Here is an 11,929-nt window from a genome sequence, read left to right on the forward strand (position 1 = left end):
ACCCAGGGTTCATACCGGATACTGAAAATGGAAATAATTTCACTATATTATTCAGTTGCTCATGGAACAATTTCATCCAAATGTCTTTGTGTAATCAGTGCCATCTTTTCCCTCACTGAAAGTGATAATCTCAAAATAAGTCAGTCATTTCTTCCTCCTTCCTATTATCATTAGTATATTTTGATGTAATCCTTCAGGTTTCCATTTTATTAATGAATATGATGATAGGTTCAACAATGTACATACACGGGCATCAAAAAGAATCATCTGATTTGGCATGTCTATATTTCTGTAACTCATAAACATATACAATGAATTTTGTTTTTTGGTAAACAGGTAACTCAAAAACTTTTTTTCATACCTTTTCATATGTGTTCAACATGCCCCACTTGAGACGCACACCATATGCCAATGTGGTTAGGTTAGGTTAGTGGTGTTTAACGTCCCGTCGACAACGAGGTCATTAGAGACGGAGCGCAAGCTCGGGTTAGGGAAGGATGAGGAAGGAAATCGGCCGTGCCCTTTCAAAGGAACCATCCTGGCATTTGCCTGAAACGATTTAGGGAAATCACGGAAAACCTAAATCAGGATGGCCGGAGACGGGATTGAACCGTCGTCCTCCCGAATGCGAGTCCAGTGTGCTAACCACTGCACCACCTCGCTCGGTGCCAATGTGGTATTCAAATTGTTTTCACACTGCAGTGAGCATGTCTCGAGTTACAAGTTCCACAGCTGGTGTTATGCGATATCTCAGTTCAATCATTGTTGTTGGTAACAGAGGCACATAAACAGAGTCTTTTATGAAGCACCACGAGAAATAATCACATAAAGTCAGGTCCAGTGATCCTGGAGACCAGTAATGTAAGGCTGATTCATTTGGTCCAATGTGACCGATCCATCATTCATTAATCGTTTGATTTAAAAATTTCCGCGCTTCCAGATGCCAGTGTGGCAATGCCACCCTGTTGGTACATGAAGTTGTTCAAAGAATTCCCCAACTGCGAGAAAAGAAAGTTCTCAACCATATCGAGATATGTGCTTCCTGTAATAGTGTTATCTACAAAAACTGGAGCATACACCTTTTCCTGTGAAACTACACAAAACGCATTATATTTTGGAGAGTCCCCTCTTATGTTCTAGAACTTCATTTGGTTGTTCCATACCCCATATTTTCAAATTATGACGATGCACCTTCGCATTTAAATGGAATGTTCCCTTGCCACTAAACACTAAGCATGGAAGGAAACTGTCATCCTCCATCTTGCCAAGAACGAAATTACAGAACTCCACATGTTGTTGTTTGTCACTTTCACAAAGCGCTTGCAGGAGCTGAATTTTGTATGGTTTCACATGTAAACGTCGACGCAACACACACAGACGAACATCAGGGGCATGTTTAGGTGTCGAGCTGCACAGTGAATGGATTTCTGCGGACCCCTTGTGAAACAATGGCGGATGCGATCGACGTCTGTGTCAGACACTTGGGATGGCCCGGAGATTTCCCTTTACACAAACAACCTGTTTTTCGGAACTGTTCATGCCCATCGTTTAATGGTCTGTGCTGTAGGAGGATCCACACCATACTTAGTACGAAAGTCACGCTGAACTGTTATTACTGACCCATATCGTGCAAAACGTACAACACAAAACGCTTCCTGTTGTCCCAACACCATTTTTACTAGAACTGAGGTGGGTGCACACTGCTGCTATCTAATGGGAACCATGTAAAATTCGAGAGTTTGCCCTTTCCAACAGTACATTGCTCATGCACATATCTCAAACAACATAATATTTATGGTATTTTTTTAATCGGATAATTTTTTTTTGATTCAACCTGCATTTTGGCTGATACACCTAGCAGAGGACATATTGGATTTCGTCAAGCTCATATTTGGTGTGTTTTACATTATAATCACATTATCACCTATGTCCTTTAAATAAGTACACTAACACACTGAGGATCTCTCGAAAAGATACGGCTTATTGATGTTAGATAGTGAATTGTAATTTTTTTTGACAAATTAGAACATTCTTCACACAAGTACCACATTTATTTAGCAGCACTTTTCATACTGTGTACCACTATGTAAATAACGAGTGTAAAGTGGGCAGCTACTCACTTTCAAAGAAAGAAAAGACAGCAATAGTTTCCAAATCTTCAGTTAATGAACCAGTTGCAAGTAAAAACAGCTTCTGCCTTAATTTGTCTGCTGGAATAGCTCGCACAGTCACGACATAGCTTGACAACAGAGATATCTGTCAATGTCTTCTAGAAAAGCAAATTATATGTTTGAAAGGAGTGCAGTCACTGTACCTCTCGTTAAGTACAAGCAAATAAAGGCTTGTCGAAAGTGTTACAGTATTCAGGAAGCATGTCGTTAGCAGCGAAATTACACCAACCCGAAATGCAATTGGTTGTAACATGTAAAGTAGCAGTCCCTTCATGATCTTTGCGTATGCTAGGAAATAAACCGCCAAGCGTTTATGACAAAGAAGAATATGAATTTCACTGTTGTTCGTTTCACTAACAGAAATTTAAGCTATCCATTTAGGTTCCTGCTTAACCACACAGTCATAAATCACCACATATTCAAAAATAAACAGCTAAATTTTTATTTCACCTTCATTTCCCAATCAGACAGAAATGTAAATAATATCGATTACTACAGGACGTAATTGTATTACATCCATAAGAAAGTCATATAAAAACCAAATCACACCGTCCATAATGGCACTTACCACATCATGGCACCATCACGTCAAGGTGCATTTGCACTGGCCATTATGTCACGGCACGTTACATCAATTCAACTAATGTGATCTTAACTCACATTTCTGTTCTCATCTGCTCTTTTTTCAGGAATTGTAATCTTGTTGATTTTAAACTGTTTTTACGTAAAAAGTGCACATACACGAAGTGGTAGCATGGATGGTGGAGTTCACATTTGTACGAAAATGACATTATTGGACTCAAACGGTTTGCAGCTCTCAGGGTAGCTTGTATATTAGAAGAATAAGACATAACTGCAAAACAACACAAAGTACGTCCATGGGTCAGAGGAGATGTCATTACATGTACAGAATGGGAATTTCTCACATTATACAAGGAGCCTGAGTAAGAGTACTCAGCATTTTATATTTTGGAAAGTGGAAGCCTCACTTTTTACATCTGTTATATAGAATTGTACCCAGAATTATTATAAAGAACACAGTATTATGTTATGTTAACCAGGGACCTAGAAACGATGGGACCTAGAAACGACAGAGAGGCTCCATCCCCGCCGGTAGCCACAGTGGTCTGAAACCCCATGACGACTACCACAGTCCACTTCACCACTCAGCAGCGCGACATCGAACACAAGGTTATTATATGGTTCGGCCCCCAGTGGCCACCCCAGGGAACGTCTCACACCAGACGAGTGTAATCCCTATGTTTGTGTAGTGTACACGTATGTGGAGAACTTGTTTACACCTAGATCTCCGACATAGTGTAGCTTAGGCGGAAGAAGGGGAACCAGCCTGCATTCGCCGAGGAATATGGAAAACCACCTAAAAACCAGCCACAGACCGTCCGGCTCACCGGACCTCGACACTAATCCTCCAGGAGGATTCGTGTAATGAACCAACGCTCCTTCCCGCCTGGAAAGTCATGCGTTAGACTGCACGGCCAATCGGGCAGGCTAATACAGTGTAACGATCTGATATCACACTTATCACATCTTGTCGTCAATCATAATATTGAATTCAGATCTTCGTCAACGGGGGCTTGTACCAATGGTATAGAAGCTTATTGATCAGCTATAAAATCTATTGTAAGAAGGGGGAAACGACGTATTTCGATACTACAGAGACATTTAGATGTATGCATCTGATACAATTTGCCTGTTTAAATGTTTCCTTAAACGTATTATGCAAATGTATCGTCCAAAATTTGTTAGTTAATTTTAGGTTTGGATGGCAAGTGTGGAGGGTAATTGATAACTAAGAAAAATGGTGGGTTTGGTCTGGATGGTTAAAATATTAATTTGATTTTTTGAGGTTGATCCATTGTTCTTCATTTTCTTATATTATGGAATTTTCTCCTGTGGATTTTTTTATTATTTTACTTCATTTACTTTACTGTGTGGTTAACCGATGATGGCGTCCTCTTGAGTAAAATAATATGGAGGTAAAATAGTACCCCATTCGGATCTCCAGGCAGGGACTACTCAAGAGTATGTCATTATCAGGAGAAAGAAGACTGGTGTTCTACGGATCGGAGCGTGGAATGTCAGATCCCTTAATCGGGCAGGTAGGTTAGAAAATTTAAAAAGGGAAATGGATAGGTTAAAGTTAGATATAGTGAGAATTAGTGAAGTTTGGTGGCAGGAGGAACAAGACTTTTGGTCAGGTGAATACAGGATTTTAAATAAAAAATCAAATAGGGGTAATGCAGGAGTAGGTTTAATAATGAATAAAAAAATAGGATTGTGGGTAAGCTACTACAAACAGCACAGTGAATGCATTATTGTGGCCAAGATAGACACGAAGCCCACGCCTACTACAGTAGTACAAATTTATATAGCAACAAATGTATGATGAGATAAAAGAAATTATTCAGATAGTGAAGGAAGACGAAAATTTAATAGTCATGGGTGACTGGAGTTCGATAGTAGGAAAAGGGAGAGAAGGGAACGTAGTAGGTGAATATGGATTGGGGGGAAGAAATGAAAGAGGAAGCCACCTGGTACAATTTTGCACAGAGCATAGCTTATTCATAGATAACACTTGGTTCAAGAATCATGAAAGAAGATTGTATACCTGGAAGAAGCCTGGAGATACTAGAAGGTATCAGGTAGATTATATAATGGTAAGACAGAGATTTAGGAATAAGGTTTTAAATTGTAAGACATTTCCAGGGGCAGGATGGACTCTGACCACAATCTATTGGTTATGAATTGTAGATTAAAACTGAAGAAACTGCAAAAAGGTGGGAATTTAAGGAGATGGGACCTGGCTAAACTGACTAAACCAGAGGTTGCACAAAGTTTCAGGGAGAGCATAAGGGAACACTTGACAGGAATGCGGGAAAGAAATACAGTAGGAGAAGAATCGGTAGCCTTGAGGGATGAAGTAGTGAAGGCAGCAGAGGATCAAGTAGGTAAAAAGACGAGGGTTAGTAGAAACCCTTGGGTAACAGAAGAAATATTGAATTTGGTTGATGAAAGGAGAAAATATAAAAATGCAGTAAATGAAGCAGGCAAAATGGAATACAAACGTCTCAAATATGAGATCCACAGGAAGTGCAAAATGGCTAAGCAGGCATGGCTAGAGGACAAATGTAAGGATGTAGAGGCTTGTCCCACTAGGGGTAAGATAGACACTACCTACAGGAAAATTAAAAGAGACCTTTGGAGAAAAGAGAACCACTTGTATGAACATAAAGAGCTCAGATGGAAACCCAGTTCTAAGCAAAGAAGGGAAAGCAGAAAGGTGGAAGGAGTATACAGAGGGTCTATACAAGGGCGATGTACCTGAGGACAATATTATTGAAATGGAAGAGGATGTAGATGAAGATGAAATGGGAGGTATGATACTGTGTGAAAAGTTTGACAGAGCACTGAAAGAACTGAGTCGAAACGAAGCCCTGGGAGTAGACAACATTCCATTGGAACTACTGACAGCCTTGGGAGAACCAGTCCTGACAAAACTCTACCATCTGGTGAGCAAGACGTATGAGACAGGCGAAATACCCTCAGACTTCAAGAAGAATATAATAATTCCAATCCCAAAGAAAGCAGGTGTTGACAGATGTGAAAATTACCGAACTATCAGTTTAAAGAGTCACGGCTGCACAATACTAACGCGAATTCTTTACAGACAAATGGAAAAACTGGTAGAAGCCGCCCTCAGGGATGATAAGTTTGGATTCCGTAGAAATATTGGAACACGTGAGGCAATAATGACCCTACTTTTCTAGCATTTGTAGACTTAGAGAAGGCTTTTGACAATGATGACTGGAATACACTCTTTCAAATTCTGAAGGTGGCAGGAGTAAAATACAGGGAGCGAAAGGCTATTTACAATTTGCACAGAAATCAGATGGTAGTGATAAGAGTCGAGGGGCATGAAAGGGAAGCAGTGGTTGGGAAGGGAGTGATTATTCAATCTGTATATTGAGTAAGCAGTAAAGGGAACAAAAGAAATATTCAGAGTTGGTATTATAATCCATGGAGGAGAAATAAAAACTTTGAGGTTCGCTGATGACATCGTAATTCTGTCAGAGACAGCAAAGGACTTGGAAGAGCAGTTGAACGGAATGGACAGTGTCTTGAAATGAGGATATAAGATGAACATCAACGAAAGCAAAATGAGGATAATGGAATGTGGTCGAATTAAGTCGGGTGATGCTGAGGGAATTAGATTAGGAAATGAGACACTTAAAGTAGTAAATGAGTTTTGCTATTTGGGGAGCAAAATAAGTAGAGAGGATATAAAATGTAGACTGTCCATGGTAAGGAAAGCGTTTCTGAAGAAGAGAAATTTGTTAACATCGAGTTTAGATTTAAGTGTCAGGATGTCGTTTCTGAAAGTATCTGTGTGGAAGTGAAACATGGACGATATATAGTTTGGACAAGAAGAGAATAGAAGCTTTCGAAATGTGGTGCTACAGAAGAATGCTGAAGATTAGATGGGTAGATCACATAACTACTGAGGAGGGAATGAGTAGGACTGGGGAGGAGAGGAGATTGTGGCATTGGAGGGCAGCATGGAGGGTAAAAATCGTAAAGGGAGACCAAGAGATGAATACACTAAGCAGATTCAGAAGGATGTAGGTACTGGGAGATGAAGAAGCTTGCACAGGATAGAGTAGCATGGAGAGCTGCATCAAACCAGTCTCAGGAATGAAGATCACAACAACAACAACTTCATTTCGTTGATGTGAACTTCTGCGTTTCTATATTTGTACATATATGTGTTTTTTCATGATGTTGTGTTTCTTGTGTATGATGGTATCTGACTTCTCGTAACGTTCTTCAAGGCGAGTTCTGGTTTCTTGCAGAGGAGTTCGCGTGTGATAAGTTTTTTTATTTTTATCTTGTACTGTATTTGTCAATTTTGATGTATTTCTTTGTCGTAGAGTACTGTTCTGCATTAAGTATGGGTCATCTATTGTACGGAATACAAATTTTCCAGTTGTTCTCTTTTTCCTTATTGTAGTACTAGTGTTAATACGATTTATTCGAGTCTATACTAGCACTAGTGAAGGCTGAAAGACTGGAATTTGTAAAATTTGTATCCCCTACTTCAGTTGATGTATACAGAACAACAGAAGTACGGGATGCTGGTGCTAGCTTGACGAAAAAAGCTACATATTTAACATTTGTGTCATTTATCTTTATAGGTCAAGTGAAGAACAGGAGACAAAAGTCACATACTTCGCTATTTTTCGTCTTCGCTGACAATAGTAATCTGTTCTTCAGTTGACCTACATAGGTCATTCACTAGTAGTAGTATCCTATTCTTCTGTTGACCTATATAGCTCAGCTGAAGAATAGGATACAAATGTTACTGTTGTCGATATTTTTGTCGACATTAACAGGACTATGACAAAATAATCGTATCCCATACTGCAATTAACCTATATAGATCAACTGAAGTATGGGATACAAATTTTATGAGTGTCATTCTTTCGCCTTCGCGTAGTTGAACTTACGTACAGGATGCCAATGTTATCTACGTCGATTTCTTCATTTATGTTAGCTGTAATCTTATTCCTCAGTTGACCCATATAGGTCAACTTGTGACGCAATTGCAAGTCGTGTACAACATTAAGTATACACTTAATTGCAACTAGCATTAACCTCTGGGAGGAATTTTGCATAGTTTAACTGTGTTGACGTAGTGGACAGAGAGTATCGAACTATGATTTCGTACAAATTGCAATTAGTAGAAATACTGAAAGACCTTATTTTTGGAAGTTAAGAAAGTAATTAAATTCACATAAAAGAATGAATATACGGTCGCCAGCCTAATTAGGCATAACAATTTAGAATATTAAGTTCAAAGAATTTAACTATTATATTATGAAAGGAAACTATCGATACTTCTTTCTTTCTAAATTGCAATGAACACACACAGCCACCAGAAAAATTCAGCAGTAAGTATCAGTAGTTATCATTCACCTAATTGGCAATCATAGAAAGACAAATTACCCTATACATCTATTATCATTAATAATAATAATCATCTTAACCATTAACCGATTCAGTGCCAAATGTGATCAAAGGCATCACAAAACCAAATCTGAGCATGGACAGTCCCAATTTAACTAACACCCAAACATCACAAATGCAATTAAATGACACTGTACATACACTTTTTATATTCACTCTACTGTGGAAATGTTTTATATTTCATTAGCAACACTACTATTTAGATTAACTTTCTCACACTAGAAAAGATTAAAGTGGGAACCCATAAACAGTCACATCCTTTATAAGCAAACTATGCACACATTTCTTAACCAATTTGCATCACACTAATACTGATTTCCAACCCCACTTGAGATTATTTATCTTTCAATGCTTTATAGCAATTTACACTAACAATATTCTTAATTAACTTCAGAAATAAGTTCAAGATAAACTTAAGTTTCAAGTAGATTCAAAATTGTGTGCCTCTTTCACTACTTGTGAACCAAGTGATTTTAACTAACAACATTTATGCCCTTCAGCACTAAAACTTTGGTACATTCAAAGCAGAAACAATTCAAAGCAAAATAAAGTTTTTTTTTGTAAGTTCCAAATTATGTGCCTCTCTCTTTACCTGTGAAATAAGTAATTTAACTAGCAACATTTATATGCTTCAACACGAAACTTAGGCACATTCAAATAGAAACAAGTTAGTGGTTCTTCATAAACAGGATACTCGGTCTTTTGCACGGTTAGGATAGGGCCCTGCTTTGTTTCATAAACAGGACAGTTTCAAAGTTCAAACACGAATTTTTGTCATTGAAATTATTATCGAAAAACACTCACACACAAGCACACTGGTTCATCTTGTATGCATATCTGATTTCCAAAGTTGGTGAAGCAGTGGCACAATAGTGGTGGCAAGCACATGGTAGCTATCTTGTCTCACCTCTGGCGGTTTAATTTTCTATTCAAGTCTTCTTGGGGACGTATTAATCATTTTAGAGCCATTCCAAAATGCGAGAGCACCATTTTACAGCTGAAACCACATCTACATCTGCGTGATTACTCTGCTATTCACAATAATGTGCCTGGCAGAGCATGCAAAATTGTAGCCATTCCATCATGAATCAGTTTCTGAATGCCTCACTTGGCACCCGCATTGTTGACTGTACAACTGCTGGCTACTGACTGTGTAATGTGCTCTCTGTCTCTTGCGGCCCAGATTGACCCCCAAATACCACCTTTTCCCACATGTCAAGCCCCTTTTGTAGCAGAGGGGGTTCCTTACACCTTTTCCATACAATTGCTCTTTTATAAACAGGCATATTTTATGAAGTTTCATTATTTAAACACACTGTTAAGTTTTTATGTTACATATATTACACATATCAACTTTCCTTTCACAACTCAATGAACTTAATCAGTAAAGAAGAACTACTTCATAGTTATATACACATAATTATATTGTATAAAGTACTTACAATCTACACTGGTGTTACACATGCCCCATGTTTCATTGAGATTTCCCAACAGAGATACATCAATGAAATATCAATAACACATATGCAGTGTCTAACAGTCAAAAAAATAATCAATCCAACCAGAGTGGAGCATAAAAAAAGTCGCAAAATAAACCAAAACACACTATGCTTTATACACATGTGCAAATTTTATGTTAAGAAATAATGTAATTAATTAAACAAATTGATTTTTTCTTGCTTTTGCCATTTTGATTCCTTATAGATTTTTAAGGGAATGCAATTTCCTTCATGTTTAATTTACATCGTTTACTGTATAATAAATTCTCATTCTTGACCATGTGTACAATATTGATTCTTCATTGGACTAACTCTTCAGATGTAGGCAGCCAATGATATGACATTAGCATAATGTGTTGAAGAAAATGAAAATTTTGTGGTTTTGCACTAATAAGAACCCTCACACTTCATATTTTCATAAATATTATTCTTCAGATAATACTATGTCTACTACACACCGCTCACGAGGTTACGTCTTCTCGCCACGCGAAGTAACGACAGAGACTCTCTAATAACTGTCAAAAAAATGAAAAAAGGTTTCCATCATCTGTATTTCACCTTCCAGCGTAGCAAAATATCTCTTTGCTGGCGATTACAGTGGCCACGCTAGTGTTTATCGTAGCGTGTTGGGGCTTTTCCTTTATGTATCTACACAATTGCCCCCACACTATGCAATGACATGCAACGGAGGTGCACAGTGTTTTGTATACACCCGTACAGCTTAAATCTAAATTTTTGCCGAAAGGGGTACAATGACCTTTATTTGTCGGCGTATTTTTCTTTGTATTTTGGGTTGGAGATGTCAGCTTGTCTTGCTTACACATTATTTTACAAGAAATACACAACTTACATACAGAATGATAATTCACTAAGTATTTACATGAGAGCGCTGTGAATGTGCACGAAATATGTTTGTTGGCTGTGCAAGAGACGTTAATGCTCCATGGATTATTGTGTATGGTCGTATGCAGTTCCATGCCTACTTTAATGTCACTTTCGAACTGAGTGCCGTACTATCCGTCGAATAATTTGCTGTGGCGCGGTCTTCCATTATGAGTGCGGTGCATGGGCGTTTACTCTCCAAGAACCGATGCTGTGGCAGATAATTCACCTTTGATACGGCCCGGGAAGGATTTTCTCCATCGTATGCACGTTTACAGTGGGGTGAATACTGCACATCAACACCCGACGTCAAGGTAAGTGATGCTTCAACAATTGTAGTTTGCTGATTAATATATCAGACGTTGTGTAGCATGAAATTAACACAATTGATTCATTACACTATTGCACATGCGTTTGGATACCATCATCTATTTCGTCATCACTTTGGCGTGAGAATTGTTTCTAGTCCTCGAGGTTTTTTCCTTTTTTGTTAGTTTTTCAAGTTCATCTTTTACATATGGCCTGACATACACTTAAAACTGACATAAACATTTTGACACAACAATCCATATTACAACTGCTTACATCTAAGGCTGATATTCCACCCGTTATTTGCATCAAACATAGAAAATTCTTAAATACTAAAATATTACAAAATTCCTTTTTCAATTACAGTTGCTGGTTAGTATAGTTTGTTTGTTAGCTTCAAAAAAAAATTCCTTTGTACATAAATACACATAACTCAATTACATTGTGTTACCATATATGCATTAATGCATCCACATTTTATTTTCTAGTCAAGCGTACATCAGTTATGAGAGTTTAATATGTTTCTAGGAAGAAACAGAAAAACATTTACATCATGATTCTACATTACATGGTGCTGGATTAACTATGCCTTGGCGCCACCTCCTGCATTGGGAAGGGAATAAGGAATTACTATTCTACTGGTTTATGGGTTACTAAGGAAATGCTGTTTGTCCTTTCTTAAATCACTTAACAGGGAACTCCTTTTTCATGGAACCGAAACGTATTAATGACTAATGTACTATACACCATTATGTTGCTTATAATTGTTTACATGTAGCATTGTGTTCATAACGCAAAAGTTTTTGCATTACCTCATGCTTACCTCTTGACGATTATGTGGAAATGTCCTCGTTTATATTCGCATGTGACGCGATATGAATTGATTAGTTTTATTTGAGGTCACATGCCTCTTTGTTTTTGTGCACTTTTTAGTTAGTATGTATGGTTAAAAGTTTTGTAGTTGGAATGTTACGATGTATATTCTTATTCTGCATTTGTCTGATGACCAAAATATACACATAG

The 11,929-nt window shown here is 37.9% G+C and overlaps 1 non-coding gene across 1 annotated transcript; it reads right to left on the reverse strand.

Annotated features, from left to right (window-relative positions):
- Positions 1-590: 590 nt before the first annotated feature.
- Trnaa-cgc lies at positions 591-663 on the reverse strand. Its single transcript has one exon. It is a non-coding gene; the product is annotated as a tRNA-Ala (tRNA).
- Between the last annotated feature and the right edge of the window lie 11,266 nt (positions 664-11,929).

Source organism: Schistocerca americana, chromosome 2 (genome assembly GCF_021461395.2).
Source record: "Schistocerca americana isolate TAMUIC-IGC-003095 chromosome 2, iqSchAmer2.1, whole genome shotgun sequence".
Lineage (NCBI taxonomy): Eukaryota > Metazoa > Arthropoda > Insecta > Orthoptera > Acrididae > Schistocerca > Schistocerca americana.